Source organism: Sciurus vulgaris (genome assembly GCF_902686455.1).
Source record: "Sciurus vulgaris genome assembly, chromosome: 2".
NCBI lineage: Eukaryota > Metazoa > Chordata > Mammalia > Rodentia > Sciuridae > Sciurus > Sciurus vulgaris.
The window spans coordinates 203,757,074-203,766,374 of record NC_136462.1 but is presented as its reverse complement, the minus strand read 5'-3'; positions in this window follow the sequence as shown (position 1 = coordinate 203,766,374).

Genomic DNA, 9,301 nt, shown 5'->3' with positions numbered 1-9,301 from the left:
TCTCCCTGTCACTCAAGTGCTGACCCTGCCAGGACTCCCCTCCCCTGTCCCCTTTTCTCTGGAGAGGGCTGTACCATTAGCAGCAGCACCCTGTGGCACCTGTTACTCCTGACACTCAGGGTATACATCTGCAGGATGTGAACGCATGAGAAGTGTTGGCTCTGTACTTGTTCCTACCACATGGACATCCCCTGGGGCCCCTCCAGCACAGGCCACCTGAGGTTGAGGACTCAGGCATCGAGAACCAGGAGTGGGGAGCTACCTGCCCCACAGGCGCTCTAGAGCCATAGAAGGCACTGAGTGAGGGTCCACTGCCTGGTTGGACCACAGTCTAATTGTCCATGCCCTCCCAAAGGACACCTAGGCTGTCACCAGGTTTTGGCTGCTGTGAATAAAGCTGGTGTCACCAACCATGTGCAGGCTTTCGTGTGGCCATGATCTTCAACTTGTTGGAATAAATGCCAAGGAGAGTGCTGTTGGATTGCAGGTTGAGGCCACCTGCCTTCCAGAGAGGCTGTGCCATGGTGCACCCCCACTGGAGGCAGAGGCCACGCGGTGGCATTCGCAGGAATGGGGCTTATGGGTGATGGTGCCTGTGCTGCGGGGCAGGGGGGCTTGGACGGCATGTCAGGCGTGCAGTGGACTCCCGCTCAGCTCTGCTCTGCAGCCCCAGGGACCCTATGGAGGCCTCTGTGCGTGCTGCTGTGCACACCTCTGGGAGGCGCCTGTTCAGGTCTTTTGCCCATCTCTAGCCATGTTCGTTTTCTTATTGCTGATTTTCATTTTGCAGGTTTTTTGGTTTTGTTTTTCAACTTTTTAAAAAAGAAGATGGACACAATACCTTTATTTTATTTACGTGGTGCTGAGGATCAAACCCAGTGCCTCACACGTGCTAGGTACGTGCCCTACCATTGAGCTATGACTTCAGCCAGATGTTTAATCTTGAGATGGGGTCTCCCTGTACTGCCAGGCTGACTTCAGACTCCTGATCAAATGATCCTCCTGCTTTTATTGTTGAGTTTTAGGAGATTTTTTTTTAATTCATATGTTTTAGATATTAGTACTTCATCAGCTATGTCTTTTGCAAGCATTTTCTTTCCATTTTCTTCCAGCCTGTGGCTTGTCTTCTCATCCTCTTAACAACATCTTTCACAGGGAAAAATAAAGCCCCCCCCTTTTTTGTGCGATACTGGTAATCAAACTTATGTTCTTGCATTTGCTAGGCAAGCTCTGCCACTGAGCTAATCCCAACCCTCTTCTTGGAGCTTTCCAGTTTTGCATCTTACACGTAGCTCTTGATCCATCCTGAGTTACCTTGTGAAAAGTGAGGTCTCTGCCTATGTCCTCATCATCGTGATTTTTGCATGTGCATGGCCACTTGTCCAGCATGCTGCTAAAAAGGAATCTTTTTTTCCCATTGCATTTCATTTTACTCCTTTGTCAAAGACCCGTTGACTGTATTATGTGGCTCTGTTCCTGGAGTCCCTGTTCTACTTGTACTGGTTCAAGACATTCTTTTGCCACACTGTTTTGATCACTAGAGCTTTATATTAAGATTCAAAGTTGGGTAGCTTTTGTCCTCTGACTTTGTTCCAGGTCTTTTGTCTCTCTGAAAGCCTTATGGTCACTTTGTTTGCTGGGATTGCCTTGAATCTATAGTTCAACATGAATGCTTTATACATTTAAAAGTTAGTATACTAGCCAGGTACAGTGGTGCACACCTATAATCCCAGCAGCTCAGGAGGCTGAGGCAGGAGGATCCCAAGTTCAGAACCAGCCTGGGCAACTTTGTGAGGTCCTAAGCAACTTAGCAAGACCCTGTCTCAAAATTTAAAAAAAAAAAAAAATGTGGCGGGGAGGGGAGGGTTGTGCTGTGGCTCAGTGGTTAAGTGCCTCTGGGTTCAATCCTTGGTACCAAAATAAAAGTTAGGATTCTAGCTATCAGTGATCAGTGCAGCTGCTTGCTTGAGTTTCCAAGTAAGTGTAAACACATTTAGTGGGTTGAGCAACTGGTCAGGAGATGGTGGCTCATGGTTCTGTACACACAAAAAAGTGGAATAGAGGTTCAGAGTGTATTACATGCAGTAAAGATGGTATTTTGGGAAACTTTTTTTTAAATATATTTTTTAGTTGTTGATGGACCTTTATTTTATTCATCTATCTATATGTGGTGCTGAGAATCGAACCCAGTGCCTCACACATGCTAGGCAAGCGCTCTACCACTGAGCCCCAGCCCCAGCCCTTTTTTCCCCCAGCCCCCCCCCCCACTTTTTTTTTTTAAGAAAAAAAAAAATTCTTTTAATTGTGAGATAGGGTCTTGCTAAATTGCCCAGGCTGGTCTAGACCTTAGGATCCTCCTGCCTCCGCCTCCTGAGTCGCTGGGATGACAGGTGTGTGTCACTTGTACCTGGTTCAGGAAACTGTCATTGCAGATCCTAGTCCAAAAAGTGAAAAACATTCTTTTTTTGGTGTATTTCCTCTTTCATTAAGCAGCATCTCTTCTTTGTCTGATTTATCTTGTGTTATTTGTTTCTGCCCTAAATTCTAGTTTGATGTTAATATTGCTATGCTGGCATTTATTTATTCGTTTTTGGTTGGTAGATGCCTTTCATGTTTTTTTCTTCTTTTATTTGTAACCACATTATGCCTTTGTGTTTTGTTTTATCTCTGATAAGTCACAAGTACTGTATTCTTTTCTTTTTTTCTTTGTTTTGTGGTCCTGGGGATTAAAACCCAGCACTTTACCACTGAACTACATCTCCAGCCCTGTTATAAATTTTTTTTCTATTTAACTTTGAGACAGGGTCTCAAAAAATTGTTCAGGCTGGCTTCAAATTTGGGAATCCTCCTGCCTCAGCCTCCTGAGTCGCTGGGATTACAGGCATACATCACTGTACCTGCTTTTTCTTTTTAAATCCATCTTGTGATGTTTAGACTTTTACTTGCAATTACTGGTTTATTTGGATGTATGTCTCTCATCAGGTGATTCCGATGGCTGAAGTATGTGTGCAGGATTTTCTTTCTGGTGAGCGTCCTCCTGCTGGGGTAAACCCAGGGCTGCATGCCTGTGGGGCCAGCACTCTGCCACGGAGCTGCACCTCTAGCCCAGGAATTTTCTTGACCTATGTTTTCTTCAGGTTGACTCTGCCTTCTCTTTCCTTTCTTTCTATAGGGCTGATGACTCTTGGTGCTCTTCTTTCGTGTGAAAGCTTTAAAATTTTCACGAAATCTGCCAGGTGTAGTGGCACATGCCTATTTAATAAACAGACAAATAAATAAATAAAATGTTCACAAAGTCTATGGCATTCCGCCCACAGAACTTGAGGGTCTAATTCCCCTCCCCTTGGTTCAGGGCCAGCCTGGTGACTCACTTTTTTTTTTTTTTTTTTGGTACTGGGTATTAAACCCAGGTTGCACTGAGCCAAATCACTAGTCCCTTTTATTTTGATTTTGATACAGGGTCTTAACTAAGTTGCGTAGGGCCTTGCTAAGTTGCTGAGGCTGGCTTTGAACTTGTGAACCTCCTGCCTCAGCTTCCAGAGGTGTTGGGATTACAGGTGTGCACCAGCACACCTGGTCTGGCACTCACTTTTGAGGACTAGAATGTAACAGCAATCAGGTTGGACTGGGAGGAGAAGGTGGAGTTTCTGCCCATCTTTTCTCCCCTCCGCACCATTTTGGGGCTCAGCTGCTATGTTGGGTGATCTTGTAGAAATGGAGATAGGTGCTCAAGGAGCCCTAGTTACCTCCAGCTGCAGAATCCACCTCTTCTGCCTGAGGATCCAGGTGTCACAAGACCAGCTAACGTCTGAGTCTGTGCCTGTGGCTCTTGTGGGCATCCTCGAGGGTTGTTTTATGTCTAAGTTTTGGGTCACTTGTCAGTCACACTGACTGGAACTTGCTGTCTTGATCAACTTTCCTTCTGAGCCCAGGTCCTGCTTATTGTTTGGTATGTGAGGGGCTGGTCCTGGCAGGGGAGACCCGTGTGAGGGACTGCTCCGTGGGATGGAGCAGACCCTCTCTGTGCAGATGGGTTGTCATGGGACAGTTCCACCTGTTCTGGGAGTCCAGGTTGGTTCTGTGTGCGGCTTCTGTTCCACAAAGGTATAGTGGGTATGTGCAGGTTGATTGCTGCCTCCGACCTGGGTGGACATCTTGCTTGGCAGGCAGGTGGGCTGCCCCAGGCCCTGTTACCTCCACCTGGCTCCAGTTCCTGACCCCAGTCGGGTGGGTGGCATCTTGGGCTCAAAACAGCCAGAGGACCACACCCACTTCCAGGGTGCCCCTGAGGCTGGCCTGCTGCACCCCTGGTGGTGTTCCTTCTTGGCATCCGGGTGAGCAGCCACACACACCTGTATACATGCACAGATTGTGCTGGGACAAAATGCATGTTGAGTGAAACACAGCACTCCAGTGGACTGTGGCTGAGGCTCAGCGATGGACAGGGAACTGTGGCCTCCACCAAGGTAGGGAGTTCCCTCCTCTGCCTTTTCAGCCACTCCCCCTCCACCACCATGACCTGGTTCACAGCTGCTCCTTAGCTTCACATAGTGCAACCATGTATGGAAAATGTGTGTATGTTGTTGGGCGTGGTGGCCAGACCTGCATCCCAGCTACTAAGGAGGCTGAGGCAGGAGTGAAACTTCCAAGCCAGACTGGTGACTTAGCAAGAATCTGTCTCAAAAAGTAAAAAGGGCTGGGTAGCTCGGTGGCAGAGCACTCCTGGGTTCAATCCCCAGCACTACGAAAAAAGAAAAGGAAAGAGAAAGTGCAGGTGTGTTTTTATCTCCTTGGGCAGATATGGTAAGAGTGCAGTTGCTGGGTCATGAGGTCAGTGATCATTTGACTTTTTTTTTTTTTTTTTTTTTTTTGGTGCTGGGGATCAAACCCAGGGCCTTGTGCTTGCAAGGCAAGTACTCTACCGACTGAGCTATCTCCCCAGCCCATCATTTGGCTTTGTCAGAAACTTCCAAGCTGGTTTCTGAGCTGCCTGCACCATCTACTGTACTCAGAGAGTCCCCCTTCACCCAGGCCCACGCCTCACCTCAGGAGCTCTGGCTTCTGTCTCCAAAGGACTTCACGTGGAGTGTCTTTTTGTACTTTTGATCATTTGTATATTTTCTCATGTGAAGTGTGTCTCAAATATTTTGTTCATTTTTAGAAACTGTGCTTTAAGTTTTGAATTCAAAAAATTGGAAACAATCTCAGGCCAGGGGTTTAGCTCAGTGGCAGAGCATGTCCAGCAAGGCCCTGGGTTCTGTCCCTAGCACCCAAAGAAACAGAACAAAGCAAAACAAAAAACCAAAACCTGCTCTCAATTCCTTAGGTATGTTTATTTCTCCTGTATTTTCTCCGTTTGTATCTTACCTTTTCATTTTTATCTCTGATGCCTTTTGAAGTGCCAAAGTTCTGATATTGATGGCGACAATTTACCAGTTTTTCTCAGTGCTTTCCATGTCCTTCAGAGATGGGGCCACCTCCCCAGGCTGAGTAGCTCTGGGTCTGCCCCTCCCGCTGGCTGCCCAGCTGGCCCTTGAGCAGGGTGCAGGCTAGCCAGGCTCCTCCTGCAGCTTTGGCTCGGTGGTCCCAGCACCGTTGTTGAAGACACCCTTCTGCTTGGGCCCTTGAGAAGATGCTGGCTGCACATGTGCATCCGGGCTGGCTCCTATGCACAAGACACTGGCAGCTCTGCTCTGTCCGCTCCCATGAGCTTGGGATCAGCTCTGCAGCCTGCACTGGCCACGAGTAGCCACACAGTTCTTCCTGTCCTCTGCACACTGACTCACCCCAAGTCACAGCCACAGGCCCTGGAGGCGCCTGGTATGCACTAGGCCTGGCAGTGGAGCAGACACCCTGGAAGGTGACAGGCAGGTGTCACAGTGAAGGCTGGGGTCAGAGGCCAGGAGTATGGACTTGACCCTCTGGGCACCAGGAGCAAGCCACGTCTAGATGTCCAGGGAGGAGGAGCACACAGGGAGGCTGTGGGGGAAGGGAGGGTAGGCTGTGTCACCCACCTGACTTCCTCCTCTGGGCGTGTCACCCCACAGAGCAGGAGGGGGGCAGGCTCTGCAGGACCAAGTGGCCCAGGACTTCAGAGTGGCCACCCCCAGCCCCATTTGGCTTGCAGCCATAGGCTGATGTGGTGGGACACTTCTTCCCACCCTTCGTCCTTGTCCTGAGTGTGGCCCCTCTGGAGAGTTGGCCACGGAGGAGGGCACTCAGAATGACAATGCAGGATGCTACCCAGGGCATAGGGACACCGCTGAGGCGACCTTAGGAGGGGTTGGATCTAGTCATGAGTCTGGTGGGGGTGGGGCAGTCCAGGCTGGACACTGTGGGTGGGGACTGGCTGGGAAGGGCAACCCCAGCCTCCATTCAGGACTGATGGGAGGCATGCAGGCAGCATTCAGTCTGGGCAGAATGTGGTTGGGTTGGAGGCCTGCAGAGACGCTGAGGGGCAGGGCAAGGGGAGCACCTGGGCCCAGGCCCTTCCTAGGCAATGCCTGTCTGAGCCCAGGAGGAGGGGCTCTGTGTCTTTCCCCGGGTTGAGCTAGGATCCCTGGGTGCTGGCAAGATGTGGACCTGCCACACCCAGCCACCACACTTGTCACCTCATCACTCCTGAAGGACCTCTGCGAGAGCTGGAGGTCCTGGGGGGGCAGGTGTTGGGTGCTGCTTCAGTGGGTCAATCACAGCCAGCTACTGAGAGGAAGAGCCACCCTCAGGAAAGCTGGGCCCTGCCCCCAGACCACTGGAGACCTGAGCTGAGTCTCCCCAGCACTGGCAGAGGGCAAAGCCAGGCTAGGCACCTTTTGACTCTGAGGAGCAAATGATTCAGGAGATGAAGTTGAGGGGGATAGGAACACGCTTTGTTTCTTTTTAATTTGATTTTTTTGCCATCCTGGGGGTTAAGCCCAGGGCCTCACATAGGCTAGCAAGGAGCTAGGCAGGTGCTCCATCACTGAGCTACACTCCCAGCACCCCCCACCTTCATTTTTTAGTACCAGGGATTGAAACCAGGGGTACTTAACCATCGAGTCACATCTTCAACCCTTTTTTATATTTTATTAGAGACAGGGTCTTGCTAAGTCACTTAAGGCCTGGCTAAGTTGCTGAGGCTGGCTTTGAATTCACAGTTCTTCTACCTCAGTCTCCCAAACTGTTGGGATTACAGGCATGCACCACTGTGGCCGGCTTATAGTTCCTTTGTGTGTGTGCAATATTGGATCACATACTTTGCTTGCTTTTCTCTTAGACTGGATATTTTTCTGAATTTATAGGATCTTTAAAATACATACCATACTTACCCGTGACATGAACCACAGTTGTTTCATTTCTGTGTGGTTGAACTTATCAGCAGTGTGCTGGTAGATGTTTAACAACTGGTTCTCTGAGAAGGAAAGGAATGTTGCATGGCGGCCCTCATGGTCTGCTTCAAGCACAGAGTCCCTGAGCCCTGAGTAGGGAGGAGCGGGCCCAACATGCTGGCGTAGGGGTGGGCTCTGCTTAGGAAGGCCAGTCCCACACCAGACTACTGACTGGCAGACAGGTTCTGCCTGGTTTCTTTCAGGGCCCTGTGGTGACTGTGTTTTCTATTTAAATCTCTCACCTGCCGCGATTTGCAGCAAGATCTTCCCCCTGCCATTTTTGTTTCAGAATGTGATCAAGTGTTACCCAGGCTTGAACAAGCGTCTTTCCCCTGGTCTGAAGTGCTGCCACTCCCACAGGTGACACTGGTGTGCCAAGGGTTGGCTTTGGGGCTCTCTGTGGTGCCCGGAGACCTGCTGGTGCAGTTGTGCTCCATGCTCTTCCTTCACTGGTTTGCAGTGTCCTCTGACTCTTCTTTCTATTGATTTTCCTGCCCGTTCTTGTTTATGTTTTCCCAAATGAATCTTACATCCAGCCTGTCTACCATGCCCCATTTCCTCTTAGCACTTCATTGGAATTGCATTACATTCAGACAAATTTAGGAAGAACTGGAGTCTTCCTATAGGGTTACATCTCCCTGTGCAAGAATGGAGTCCTCCTGCTGACTCCAGCAGCATTCCATGGAGTCTCCAGGAGTACCTGCAGGTCTTCCTGCACATTTCTCCAACTTCGTCTCTTGCTGCTCTTGTTCTGGAGTCTCTTTCTCATCCTCTTGCCTGATATGTCTGTGTTCGGAGGCTCCTGGTTGTTGGCACATGCCCAGCCAGAGAGCTTCTGCTGCCACTCAACCCAGGAGGATACTGGCTTTTGGACTGAATGTGCCTTATTGTTTGAGGGACCACAAGGCTGCAGCAGCTATCAACTGCCATGTAACAAGCCACCCAAAACCTAGTGCTTAAGACCACAATAGACATGATCTTGCTGCAGGGAGGGACAAGGTGTGCTTCTGGCCTGGCGTCTACTGAGGCTGTAGTCAGGCTGTTGGCTAGGGCTCATCTGGGGCTGGAGGTTGGCAGGAGCCTTTCTTCCTGACATGACTCCCCTCTGGGGAGGAGTGGTCCTGGGGTGTCTCCCAACATGTGTGGTCTGAGAGAGCAGGGACGAAGCTGGGAGTCTTTTATGACTTCCAGCCAGTTCTGCCCCAGGCTCCCTGGTTGCTCACGTCAGCTTTGCAGGGAGCGAGGTCAGGATCCTGGGCCCCAGTTTCCTGGCACAGCTGGGGATCAGCTGGCCGTGCAGTCTTTGGGGTGACTGCTGTGCTCAGCTGATGGTGGCCCTTCTCCACGAGGCCAGGAGGTCAGGCACAGCTCAAGAGAAGTTGTATAATCTAGCTTCCTGGCATAGTCTGGACAAACTCATTTGTTTTAGAGGGTTGGATGCAGGCACTGGAGCCTCCAGTGATGGATGGTTCTTTTTAGGAAAGGACACCTCCCTTGTGCAGAACTCTCAGCCCATTCTCCCTCCCCAGCACTACTCCCTGGGTCCCCGCCTAGCCAGAGTGCACTTGTGCAGGCTCTGGGGTCTGCAGGAAAGGGCTCCTCACCTCCACTAGCAGTATCCTTTGACCCCCAAATGGGCATGGCACTGTTAGCCATCTAGCCGGGGTTGAAACTCCCTCTCCCCAGCACCCAAGGCCACCCAGGAATCTGTGTGAGGCTGGGGACCTGAGAAGGGCTGATGCGAATCCCCAGCAGGGCTGACCCCAGTACCCCAGGACTCCTTACTCTCACCCGCAGCCCAGGGAGCTCCACCAAGGCTGGGAGGGGAGGTGTCACTCGAGGGCGGGGCGGGGGCGGGGCGGGGGGGTCAGTGAGGTAATTTCCGTGATCAGGCGTCTGAGGTTTGAGTCGCCCAGGGGCAGAAACGAAAGTGA